Genomic DNA, 13,897 nt, shown 5'->3' with positions numbered 1-13,897 from the left:
GCACCACCCCAATCCAGCTTTCCACATTTAGGAACAGCCGGTTGCATTGCTGTCAAGCTCTCCTCGGGCACCCCATTGCCTGGGGGTGGTGGGGGCTCCTCTGCTGGGAATAAATCCATAGAGAAATAAAGTGGTGTTGTTGCTAACGGCCGTGAGTTTGCAATAGATGTAGCTGGCTGGAAAAGTTTCTGCCTCCTTTCCCCCAGGAGGAAGAGTGCAGGTGATTCAGAAGGCATTAGCAGAAATTAATTAAATTGCTAAATTATTCTGGGGATACCTATGGAATTATATATTACAACTCTACTGGTGCCATTAAAATACGTGCGATTAGCATCTGTACAATTAACTCCCAAGTATCTAATCACATTCTGTCACTCGGGTAATTGATTTATGAGCCTTTATTTGCAGCTCTTCCACTGGTCTGAGCAGAGGGAACCTGCAGGTGCTCGTGGGCAGTGCCTTGGGGAAGGCTGGGAAGCAGTGTGGGAGTGCAGGTGGCACTGAGCAGAGGCGGGGGACGGGGACAGCTTTCCACCCCACAGCACAGCTCTGAGTGCCACGGGGTTTCACGCGTGCCTGGTTTCAGGTCTGGCATCCTTGAAGGATAACACCCATTTAGGTTACTGATTCACGCGTGCTCATTTAATTTCACCTTAATAAATGTTCTATGTGGTTTTGACATGTTCGGCGTCTCAAATGTATTGATCACAGCAACCCGAGGAAACGTTACGACCATAATGTCACAGGAAGCATCAGGAAGGCCCAGGCAAACTGTATTGATTGCCCTCTTTTGCAGTTCCTTGAAGACAAAGAGTGGTCAGAGGGATGAGCTGGGATCGTAGCGTGCCCAGGTGACCCTCCTTGGTGCTACAGCATCTCATGTGCTGCTCTGCCCAGCAAATGTGCCTCATCCCTGGAGGCATTCAGGGCCAGGCTGGTGGAGGGCAGCCAGCCCACAGCAGAAGGCTGCAGCTCACTGATCGTGAAGGTCCCCTCCAGCTGAAGCTGTTCTATGAAATGTGCCCCCGTGTCGGTGTGGGGCGGTGGGCACGCTATGGGCATGGACACCATGCCCAGCAGAGCCAGAAGCAGGCTGTGTGTGCCTCCCTGCACCGCTGCCAGGCAGCACTTAGTATTCAGGAACGGTTCTCAGATGTTTCACTTCACAGCTGGTGAATGTACTCGGGGAACTCAATAAACCTCTGTGTAAGGAATTATCTCTCATTAATCTCCCCAGCAAGGCTGGCACAGCATAACACTCTGCCTGCATATAGCAGGGCACAAGGGAACGGGCAATAGGCAGTGAGTTATACTGAGAGAGCCCTGGGCTCTAAATAAAGGATAAATCCCCATAAAGCTTTCTGTCCTCCTGACCTCCTCCTGGAAACAGCAGCGCATGGTCCTGTGGCCACACTGCCAGCCTGGGCACAGGGTTAGGACACGGCAGTGGTGCCCCACACACAGGGACATCCTGAAGTGAGGGAGGTGATGGATGGGCTGGCCCTGCTGCTGTGCCATTAGCAAGGACACGCGTGCTGTGCATGAGCAGCGAAGCACCCTGCTAATGTGAGTGCAATCCTGGTGTGATTGATCACAGGGGGATGGCGGCCAGAGGTGGGAGGGAGGACAGGCAGGGAGCTTCTGCTCAGGAGGGGGTGTGTGCACCGGTGGGGGATTTTGCTGCATTGGGGGTTGGGGATGGAAACAGAGATGTGGCCATGGAGGGGGTATCAGCCACAGTGCCAACCTGGGAAGCAAATGGAAAAATAAAACCACGGTGAAGTAAAGCTTTTCTGAAACCATAACCAGCACACTTGAGCTAGAAAGATGATTCAGCCCGTATTTTAAGAGCCTTCTTTTATGGATGCCTAATGTCCCGTGACCAGTGTCCAATGAGGAGCAATTAAGCGTTTGCTTAGACAAAATGTGTCTCTTCGAGCAATAACTGGGCAAAGGCTCTTCCCCCATAGCATCAGTATTCAGGTTTGCACCAGGAAGATAACGGCGGGCTCTGCTCCCTCACATGGCTGTGATCTGTGAGCTGGGGCTGCCAATGAACTGCAGCGATGGAAAGGGAAGCCGGTGAGTTTCCATAGCCAGAGCCAAACTCAGAGGGCTGCACTCCTTGGGACAGCTCTGTCCCATGGCTGTGGCACAGAACTGCCTGCTGCTCGGGAAGGATAAAATTATACGGCTCTGAAGTTTAATATTATGAGCTCACCAGTCAAAGAGATAAACTGGATGGTGACTACTTAGAGCCCTGCCGGCTGAAACATAATATTTGATGAGTCTGCTGAATAATATTCCTGTCTCTTTCAGAGACAGGGAGCCCATAACATCGGCAGGACAGAGCCCCAGTTCGCACAGCAAGGAGGGGGCACAGCTGCTGCCCATGGAGCAGCAGATCCCAGGCACAGAGCAGCCAACAAGGCGGGCACTTTGTGCCAGGAACACAGTGCAGGGGTACCCTGGTGCCTGGGCCACCCCTGCTTGGCTCTGACGAGGTATGCCAGCAGCATTCCCTGTGGCTGGCTGTGCCCTGCAAGAGCCTCTCTTCCCCTCTGCACCTCTTCCCAGCGTTTCTGCCTGATGGAGCACGCTGCTACCTCGCATTTCCTTTTATGACACCTACAAATCAAAGCCAAGTGTATGGCAAAAATAATGAAGTTCTACAGTAATTACCTTAAAAGCAGCTAACTGAAAGCTTTTACTCGCTTGAGGCATTTCTGTAGCTGGATTTGGGCCATTTAATGCAAAAAACTCAGGGAAAGCCAAACACAGCAGTGAACCTACAGGCCACAGGAAAGCACTGGGATTTGGGGTGAACCCTGCTGGGTGCTTGCAGGGCACATTCCCAGCTGCACAGCACCCAGGGGCTGCGATGCTCCTGGCGGGGTGCTCAGAGCACAGCACGCAGCTCCGTGCTTAATCTGCTGCAGTGCCAAGTGGGACCCAGCACAGCCTCACTCTGTAATTGTCAGCGCCGACAGAAGTTTGCAGTATGTCCTTTAACTGCCTCCTGAAGGACTTGTGCTATTTCGGTGAGCGTCGCAGGAGGGGAAAGCTCTGAACAGTGTTAGCTTTGAGAAGCGAAAGCAATCTCATTGACACACAATGTGGAGTTGGATTGACAGGGCCGAAACCCATAAACCACTCTGATTGACACTAATTACCCTGCCAGCCTTTGATTGCCTCTGATCATGTCCTACGTGGTGCTGATTAAAAAATTAGTCCTGTGTAAAAAAACTTGGAGCAGCGGGGGCTGATTGGAGGAGATCTCAGTGAGGGCTTGGGATTTCACGCTCAACCCTTCGCTCTCAGAGCATGGGCAGGAAGGGAGGGGGGCAGTCCCACTGCTGGCACAGGGCTCTCCTGCCCCAGTTTGGCACAGAGATGCATTGTGGTGGGGTGGGAACTACGGTGTGGCCGTGTCCAGCGGCACTGCTTCCTGTGCTGGGGACAGAGCCGGGGGTGGCACACGCTGCCTGATTCAGACCCAGTGGATGGCTCTCTGGGGAGAGCAAGTCCTCAGAGCCCCACAGAGCACGGGGAATTTGGGGATCCGCCACTTTTCCCTTCTTCCCCGTGGGGACGTACGAAGCAGCGTTGAGAAATCCGCAGTTCCCATGGCAGCCAGCGGCAGCTCCCAGCCCGACAGAGGCTGCAGCGTGATCTCACGCTATTAGTTTGATAATATCACTTGGAGTTGACTTAGAACCGCGTCCCAGCTAATTAAAATGGGGCTGCTCGTGAAAAGCGCAAGAGCAGAGCAAGGTGCGGAGCATCGTCGCCCCGAGCCCCGCGCCTCTGCAGCTGTCTCGTTGGTGAACGGCTTTGTACTTTCCCTTTCACATCGCAGCTAATTCCATCCGTCACCAGACCAACGTGACTGTGCCCCCAGCAGCGAGAGCATGGCAGGGAGGGAAGCCCGGCTCCCAGCAGTGCCATCTGCAGCACGTCCCTCCCTTCATTGTGCTCCACTCTCCTGAGCATTGCAGGGGCACTCGGAGCTCTGCTACAGGGAAACGCGGGCAGGCGGAGGTGCGGGTGCTGCAGAGCTTGCAGCCTGCGTGCCCAGCTGCTCTGCCCCGAGGTGCCCCAGGCAGAAGCACTGCTCCTTTGGCAGGCAGTAATTGCCGGGGTGAGGGAGGTGATGGAAAGCGTTTGGGGATGTAGGGCACGGCGGTGAGGGAAATGCAGGCAGACATGCCCTGGCATGGCACGGGCTCACGGAGCTGCTGTGCAGCCCATGCCTTGTGGAGGGAGCAGCTGGGGATGCAAAACAGTGTGAGTCCCAGTCTGCTCACCTTAGTGGGAACTCAGTGCCATCAAACCCCGCGTGTTGGTGTGTTCCTGTGTGCTTACAGGCTTGACTGATAAAAGTAAATGTGTTGGCATAATGCACTCACACACAGGCGCCTGCCTCGGTGTCACCCATCAGCCTGATTAATACACACGTGGCACAGATGTGTGCAGTGCATAGACTGAAACTGAGCTCACAGATTGATCCTGGAGTACCTGGAAATGGGATGGCATTGCCCGACAGCTGCAGTTCTGATGGCACCCCATCGACACCAGATTCTGTCCCGGTCCCTTTTCTTCCTGTGAAGAAGGCTCCAGATGAGCAGAGCACAGTGTTCAGCACTGGCCTGGCTCCAGAGATGATCCTGCAGGGATGTAGGGCTGGGCACCACAGGCACCAAACTGCCCAGCCCTCCTGTCCAAGAGAGTGCCAGGGCTCCATACAGCCTGTGCAGCACAAATCAAAGCAACTGCATCAAAGGAGACTGTAAAACAGGGGAGAGCTGCCTTCAAAGGCAGCCGGCATGTGGCCAAGGAGAATTTATCTTTTATCGTTTTCTCCTGAAAGGGAGAGAATCCTGCCAGCATCACTTGGCTCTCCAGCCTGCCATGGGAAGAGGTGGGAGCAGCTCAGGCATGCAATGTGGCCAGGGTGGAAGGGAGGGCTGTGGGATGGAGGGGGCCCAGGGAGGAAGGGATGCAGGAGGGAGGGATGAGGGATGGAAGGGATGCAGGAGGATGAAGGATGCTGTTGGTAGAGGAGAGGTGCTCAGGGCAGTTTGGCACCAGCAATGGCTGTAAGACACAGGTTGCTTGGGCCTTAGAGAGGCTGAATCATAGAATCACCGAGGTTGGAAAAAACCTCCAAGATCATCTAGTCAAACTGCACACCAACCACCGATAATTCCACATTAAACCGTGTTCCTCAGTATATCACTTCTTCATATTTCTTGAATACCTCCAGGCACAGTGACTCAACCACCTCCCTGGGCAGCCTGTTCCAGTGCCTGACCACTCTTTCTGAGAATAAATGTTTCCTAATATCCAACTTGAAGACATCCAAGGCAGGAATTGAGACTCTCCCAAGCTGACCTGCCCAAGCAGACCTCATCCTCAACAAATGGGATGAACAGCATAGAATGTGTCTGCAGCCGTACTGCAAATGTCTTGGGATGGTTTGCTGTTTCAGTATTTATGACTCTTTTATTTGTGAATGCTGAAGAATATCAGCTTATCCTTGCAGGATGTTCGTGGAGAGGAAATGCATCATGTCTCTCTAAGAGCACAAAATAAGGTAAGTATTTCCATGCCATTTGGAAAAGCTGCTTTTACTATCTGCATAATAAATGTACAGGCCTCCAGCTTTCAGATAATTTGCAGAGGACAAGGTACTCTCGGTGAGGGTAAGAACCCATCTAAAATAAGCCTCTTTTGCCAGAAAAGCATTTAATTTGGATTTGGGTCAAGGTTTCAGGCTCATGCTAAGTGCCTTTTCAATCACACCCCGTGTGCACAGTGCCATCCTTCTGATGCGCAGAATGAGGAAGCCATGGGCGCTGCATCTCAAGGGTTCAAAAGGAATCTGTGTTTTCATCCTTCAGCAATTTCTCAACGTTTTTTTTCAGCTGAAATACACGTGTTAAAGCTGGATCACTTGGAGCACCGGGCCATGCCTACAAGCCATGTTCTCGCTCCCCACATGCCCACCACGCAGACCCTGCCTGTGCACGCTTGGGCCCACAGCTGGAAGCACAGCTGCAGCCGATAGCGGCAGAGCATTTAGCAGGGAGGCAGCCCAGGCTGGCAGTGTTGTTTCTCCGGCATTAATTATGGATGCTGCTCCAGGCATCCCCTGTCTGAACCCCGTGCTGCAGAGCATCGCTGCGCTCCGAGCTGAAATACAGCGTCATCCTGTTCCTAGAAAAGCCTGATCGCTATGGAAGGAAGCGGCAGGGAGAGGAGAGCAGGGACATCCTGCCCCGGTTGTGCTGGTCCCCAGGCTCAGCGCGCTGGCAGTGGCACCCTGTGTGCCATGTCAGACCTTTCTTTTATTTTTTTTTAATGTGTGTTAAGCTCTCAGCAGATAGGATCACTCAGACTTCCGAAATGTAGCTTAATTCCTGGTGTTTGAGGGAGGCTGCTGCTCTCCCGGTGTTGCCATAGTTACTGATGCATGCATTCCTCATTTCACACGCTAATGACTGTCCCAGCCCCTTGTTTGTGGAATAAACCGTGTAACCCTGAGAGTAGAATGGAACAAAATATTAGGGCAGAAGAGAGAATGGGATGGGACCATGGGCAGCCCAGTGCGAGTGCCACTTTGTGTAGGCAGCAGGGCTAGCATCACTTCTTCCCAGCCCTGCTCACTGATCCTTATCTCTGTGACAATAAGATAAGCTTTTTCACCATCCTTATAGCAGCAGTGGTTTAGGGAGATCATCCCGTTTAGCTCATGATAGAGCTGGCTGAGAAGAAACCTGATCGTGGACTTTAAGTACCTATGCAGGGAGATGGCGGAGTGCACTTTTAAAGAGCTCTTTGAGGCGGCCAATAAAGACATCACAATGTCCAGCACTGACAACTCAGAAAATTTCCAGCTGGAAATGCCGTGAGCACTTTGTGTGTAAGAGCTGCTGGCTATCCAGGAGATGCTGAGATGTGAGAGGAGCTCTCAGGGCTACAGCACACACATGTTAACTGTGTACAGCAGTGGTGGGGTCACTGTCCCTGGAGGTGTTAGAGAGCCGTGGAGATGTGGCACCGAGGGGATGTGGTCAGTGGGCACAGTGGGGTGGGCTGGGGTTGGGTTTGGGGTTCTGAGAGGTTCTCTTCCAGCCTTAATGATCCTATGAAGTCTTGTGTCATCCCCACAAGCCCCAAGATGTGCCCAGCAGTGTGTGAGCAGGGTGTCCCAAATGAGCAAAGGGAAGGACAGACAGACAAACCCTTGGGGAAAGGAAGCAGAACGTGGAGCCAAGGTAGGGATGAGGAACCAAAGCCAGAGGAAGAAGTTAAGCAGAAACCCTACACAAAAGCAGGGGGGAGGTCTGTCTGCTCCATGCCTGTGGTGCGGGTATGTTCCCTGCCGAAGTGCAGAGCTTAAATTGCTTCTCCTCATCACCTCTGTGGGTACAACCAGGCTCCGAGCTCTCCCATCACCAGCGCTGCAAACCCTTCTGCATCAGTTTTAGCTTATCTCTGTGAACATGATGGAGAAATTGTACACGGAGGCAAGCAATTTAAAAGGACTTTTTTTTTTTAATTAAGATGTTAAACAGACAAAAGTGGCGTTGTCTTTGCACTTCAGTGCAAGGACGTGGAAATAAGCGATTGCAGCCTCACCTCCCGAACCGAATCCCATGGCTGGTTTTGTTTTATTGGATTAATATCACTGTGATCTGCTGACTTACTCAACAGAGGGAATTAGGTGGCAGAAAGGGCTAGTCTTCCCACCCGTGGCTAACCCCTACCTGGCCTTCCCTTCCTGCCTTCCACCCACACTGTGCAGAACCTGCCAGCAAGGAGTATGTTCTGAGAAGCCTTCAGTCTCCTGAGCAGCCCTTGAATGCCAGGCTGACAGCAAAGGCCTCGCTTCTTCCCAGCACTGAGTGTGATTGACTCACACATTTCCCTTAATGAGCAATTCTGGGCAGCAGAAAACAAGCACTGGAGGATGATTTCAAGAGAGCAAATAATGAGGAGAATGTCAAAAAGTAAAAGGCGCTGGAAGGAAAAGTACTTGCAAAAAGCAACCGTGGAGAGAAACCCAATAAAGCAAGCCTGAGGGAAGTGTTATCCTTAAGAGAAAAGAAGAAAAAGGATTTCTCCAAGTGGCAAACCAGGGGCACTCCTCACCTCCTCACCCTGGAGCACAGAGGGCTGTGGGGTGGAAAACCAGCCCTAGAATTGCATGCATTCCCTGGAGCAGCAGCAGCTGAGCCCTGCCCTGTGCCCCCAGCTCACAGCCCCCGGGTCCCGCAGTGACCTGGGGTTGGGGGCACAGTGGGGCTGCAGTGCAGAGCCCAACCCCAGGCTGGGTGCCTCGCATTGCCCATATGCCTGCTTCACCCATGCTGCTTTTCTCTGGTCTCTTAGTAACTGCCTGTTCCAGGTTATGTTAATATGGATTTAAATCCTCCAAAGAGCAGAAAATTAAGGGAAATTATGAATCAATTTACGTTTCATCTGATTCATAAACCTACACACTCTACAAAATGAGTTGATTTGAAATAATTAAAGTTAAGAATGTCCTCATCACCTCTTCAGTAATTCTGCAAGATTCACTGTGTTTTCCTTGTCTTTACTTTTGCTCTCTTTAGCATTTCAAATTACACGTCTCTCTTTGTTTTTTACCAAGCTACCCCAAATTTAGCAGGCAATTAACGAAGTGATATGTAATAATAATGACAGCATTAATAATAGCAATGGGCGGTGTGTGCAGCTGAGTGCCAAAGAAGGCAAGATGAACGGGAGCTCCTCGAGATAGAGCGCTTTGAAGAGCGTCTCTGGAGAGCACTGTTATCCAGCGGGAGGGATCAGGGGATGGATGAGCCCTTTCACAGTGCTGTTTTCTCCATCATTCCTCCCCATCTGACCCCAGGAACCTTGATTTTGCACTCCAGGGATGGGCAGGGGCACACACTGCTGGTGCAGCAGCTGTTTGCTCCTTGAAGACGCTGCCCTACTTATTTAATCTTTCAGAAAGATGCCTGACGGGTTTTATAAAGTGTCTGAGCACAGTTTATGCTCTTGGGTTGCAGGAAATTAAATGCCTTTTGGTTGTCTCCTCGGGTAGTAAAGAATGAGTTCAGGAGACTTATTAAACTTCATTTCCATCTCCATCCCCGGTGAAGGCACGCTAAATAACTTCATCTGGGTGGGTTTGGAGTATGTCATGGGCTTATCTCCTAGCCAGGCAGCACCACGGATTATTACAACTCCAGAACTGCAAAAAGTCTCGGTCATTCTCTCATTTATTTTATTCGATTTTTGTGCTCACTTCTCACAATTGTAAACAGCTGTATCAGTTGAACTGTTGCTGCACAGGGAGGGGTGAAATCTGGGGCTGCTGGGCACCCAGAGCGGCCTTTCCTCCTCTAAAAAGTACATTTCCACCACCAAAAGCCATAGGCCTTGTGCAAGTGGCAGAATTGATGCTCTCATTTGTTTTTCTCCAGGACATTTCTTTTTCTCCAGGACATTTCTTTTATGTTGTGCATATTAAAACCCATTCTAAATGATTGTTGTATCACGGCAAAATGGCATAGCCATTCTGGTAATTCTCTCTTTTATAGATTCATAAGTTTTAGGGCCAGGAGGGATTATTATGACCTGCAGGGTGGTGAACGGAGAAGCTCACCCGATTCCTCCCTTGAGCCTCGAGTCATTAGAGAGCACCAAGAGCTGAGGTGCTTGGTGCTCGTGGGTTGTCCCTGCAGCAGGCCCATGCCTACGCACTGACCCCATGCTAAACAGCCCCTCTGGGCCCTCTGATGCTTGGCATGCAAGGGGACAGCACCTCGCCCTGCGCTTTTCCATCCCCACACCTCCCGGCTGCAGTCGCCTCCCAGCCCTCCGATGATGACAGAGCCCTGCTGACGCCAGGAAAAAGCTTTCAGCATCACTCGTTGCCATCCTTCTCGGCATCCGGAGAAATTGGAGAGATTTCCAGCTCACAGCCAGCACGAACCCGGCCGGCTGCTGCCATCTACGGCAGGACGGCGTGCCAGCTCCGTGCAGCCAAGGCACGGGGAGCAAGGGAGCTGCACAGCCGTGGGGGTTCCAGCTGTTCTTAGCTCCTCACCTATGTTTTTGAGCCCAAATCCAAGTTTTCCTATCTGAAATTCAGCCCTCGTGTGCTGGTTGCTGTGTGCTGCTGTGTCGTGGCAGCTACGTAAGCTGCTTCACCTGCACGCCGCAGTGAGGGGGATGAGGAATTAAGCAGCCTCTAATTTTATCATCAGGGTTCATTAAGTTAATTAAATACTGGGGGAGCACTCTGTTAATCAGCTTTGCAATGGCAGAGCCATTTCAGCAGGAGCCGAGGAGATGCTGATGGTGCAAAAAGCAATTTCTGTGATGCAGCACTGGGGGAACATTGGGCTCTGCCACCTCCCCCCTGCAGGGACCGTCCCCGACCCCGCTGTCCTGAGCAGGCACACAGGGAGTGGATTTGAGATATGAAAGCATGCTGACTGCACGTGAATTGGAATAAAGGGAATGGAGGGTTTTCCTGGCAGTGAAAGCCCAGGGCCCATGATCAGTGCCCTTGGGACAGATGTCTGTGTCACGGTGGCACCACTGTCCCTGTGTCATGGCACGCAGCAGTGTGGTCAGAAAGAAGTGACCCCAAAGAAGGGGATAACTGCAGTTGAATATGATAAGGGAATGAACGGGACAACCAGCATGGGGGGGCCTGCCCCAGCTCCTTTAAAAACATACCACTGCATGCACTTTGCTTAGGGTGGTGATTTCAGCATCTGTTCTGGCTGCTGGAGCATCTTGTAGTAGTACAGTCACGTGCTCAATTAGTTGTTAGAGGGCGGGATGGTTTTGTGTTGCTTTCAAGCTATAATCACACAAAGAAAAGCAACATCTGCTCTGTGAATGGGCTCCCACGGAGGATTTGGAAGAGAATGGGAAAGAGTTGAAGCAGCAAGATTCTCTCTTGGGAAAATATGTATTTATAGCCCCTCGTGTGCCCTATCTCTCCGTGTCCCCACTGGCTGGTGACACCCAGGGAGGTTTGTGGTTGGAATGTGGAGCCAGGAGCCACAGTAGTAAGGTAGAGGTAGAACAGAAGATCCTAACGAGAGAGCAGTAACGAGCTCCAGGCTGCTGGCTTCCATCGCATGGAGAAGCAAGCTGTAAATCAGACTGGTGGCTGCTGCCGTGCGCTCTGCGAGGGCTCTCAGAGCAGTAGGAAAAAGTCATCCATCACTGGTAACAGGAGTAGGATCTGAGTTTCAATTACAGATTTCCAAGCTATGCATTTGCAATTGTTTGGAAACAGAGTCCTCTTTAATTCCTCGCTCGGCACCTTGAGTGGGCTGAGTGGCTGCAGGAGCAGGAAGGGAGAACCAGGGTGGGGTCCAGGAGCTGTATGTCCCTTATGGGGGGACACGAGCTCACACCCAACTCTTTGGGTTTCACCAGTGGGCAGGACGAGGCTGTCCCAGGCTTCTCTGAGCCATCCTCCCCAGTCCCTGTATGTCATGCAGGCTCATGTTGGAATTAATCATTCTGGCACTTTACAAGGCAATTAAAGGAAGGGGGCATGTGTCTGATTATACAGCAAATAAGCCTTGGCAAATTGCAGCCATATTAAAGGTAGATCCAATTAGCCGTGGTGATCGTGGGGGAGAGCACCCTCAGTGACAGCTTCTCCTTGTTCCCTGCTGCAGCAGGTGTGGTTTGTCCCCCTCCCTCAGTGCACCTGCAGAGATGGTGATGTAAGGAGAAGGGGGAGGGGGGTGGCTTAACCATGGTTGGGTTCAGTAGGGCAAACGGTGTCAGGTGGCTGTGCCTTGCTGCAGGTGCTCCCAGCCCTGTTTGGGTCCTGGGAGCTGGGGAAGGGCTGACTCGCAGAACTGCTGGGGTTTGAAGGGACTTCTGGGGATCATCTAGTCCAACGTGGGGCTGTGTGCTGTGTCTGCTGTGAGAAAATAAGTGCTGTGTGTTGATGAGTAAGCAATGATTTGTAGGTGTGTAGCTGTTAAGACACACAATGATACACCTGCCACTGTAACTGGTTGTGCTGAGGATGAGGTTTGTGGGGGGCTTCCAAAAACCTGGCATAACTGTGAATTGAAAGGCTGTCCTGTTAATGCTTTGCCCCCACTCTGGCTGATAACAAAGGTGGACCTGTGGCTTTAAAAGCAGCCTTGAATTTGTTCCTGGTTACACCTCTAAAATAAATACACACGTGTGTGTATGGCTGATGTGAGTGAGCGCTGCCAACTTCCCAGAACAAAATGTCAGCAAATGCCAGCAAGTTCCTGACCTTAATTCCAGCAGACTTGCCTTCCTCCCTTCCTGAACTTTTTGCTTCCTTTCCAATCATTGCAGTTTAGATGTTAATCACCAGGTTTCATTAGGCAGAAAATGGGCTGCTCTCCGTGCTGCCCTGCTCAGCACCTCTCCCAGCTGCGCCGTGCAGGTGGCAGAAGGGCAACGCGACCACCGGGCCAGCCCTGCAGGGATGCTCCGTGCAAATCACAGAGGCACGAGCTGCAGGCTGGGACTCGGGGGCCGTGCAAGCTCTAGCGCTGCCCTTCGCAGCCAGGAGATGGCAGGGCAGGGCCAGGAATCGCTGTCCCATCGGGCAGGTGCTGTCTGTGCCCAGGAGGGGACCCTGGTGCCATCCCAGTGCCCGCATCTTGGCCCCGAGCAGCTCGCAGCGCTGCGTCCCTGCCAAATCCACACGCCTGAGCTCGTTCATAGCAACCCGATTTATTTGGATGGCGGAGTCCTTCCCACCGTGCTGGTGATGTATTGGGGACCCTGCCCTGGGTGACGCCAGCCTGCTGCCACCCGCCTGTGTGGCACTGGGGACCTTTGTCCATGCCCCATTGTGCAAGTGCGGGCAACGAGCCCGGCCTCGCCGGGGCGGAAGCGGACGGGGCTGAAACAACAAGGGAACCGGTCACACCGCTTGTGTGCGTGGCCGTGGGGTGTAGCTGCTGCTTTGGGAAGGGAGGAAACGGGCTCTGGGCGAGCAGGGCTAATGGGGTGTGAGGGTTTAGTGCTCTCCCTGCTCACTGGGGGTCTGGAGGGCTGCTGGGCTGGCATCCATGAGCAGGGCATGGATGGGTGCTGACAGCATGGGGAGGTTGTGGGTCCTGGGTTGAGAGCTGGAACCCTCACGGGATCTCTCAGGTGGATGTAGGATTCCCAGCACCTGGGACTGCAGTGCTGTCAGCTGTACCTTTCTGAGATGTGGAACAGCATCTTCAGCCAGAGCCCAGAGCACCAGAAGCTGCGGGACGGATCCAGCCTCAGCACTGTCTGCCCATATTGCCTTCTGCTCACCCCAGATTCAAGCCCCAGCACCTCAAGGCCATATGGCTGTCCCCCTGCCCCTGGCTGGAGCAAGAGGCTGAAGTGCACAGAGGACATTTCCACACCCCTCGTGGCACTGCCGAGCACCGACAGTTCTTATCTCCCGCTTGCCTGGCCCTGCTGCTGGCTCCAGAAAGTCCTCTCCAGTGGGAGGAAGTGAAACACTTTTTCAGACGTGGCTGAAACGGTGCAGCTCTGAACGAGGAAAGTTTCACCGTGCTGATTCACAATGAGGGCAGCCCTGGATCTGCTGCGCAGAGCCAGGTTGGGGACAGAGCTCTGTTTCTGATGGCTGAGGTGAGGGCCCCAGCTCATGCAGGTGGGCGAGGGGGAAGCAGCCTCGAGATGTCTTCAGTGAGGTGGGAGCTGATGCACAGCTTCCAGGGGCTTTTATAAGGTTTGGTGTGACCGGGTTACCAGGACCAGCTCTCCATAAAGCCCGAGACAAGATTGTATCACTGCCAGTTACTTGGTTTCCATGCGTGTTTGGCACATGAAGGTGGGAGGGCTCCACGTGGCCACTAATCCCCAAAGC

Source organism: Cyrtonyx montezumae, unplaced genomic scaffold (genome assembly GCF_038088225.1).
Source record: "Cyrtonyx montezumae isolate F1298 unplaced genomic scaffold, pur_monq_1.0 scaffold_1, whole genome shotgun sequence".
NCBI classification, from domain to species: Eukaryota; Metazoa; Chordata; class Aves; order Galliformes; family Odontophoridae; genus Cyrtonyx; species Cyrtonyx montezumae.
Note: the sequence above shows the minus strand (reverse complement) of the source record.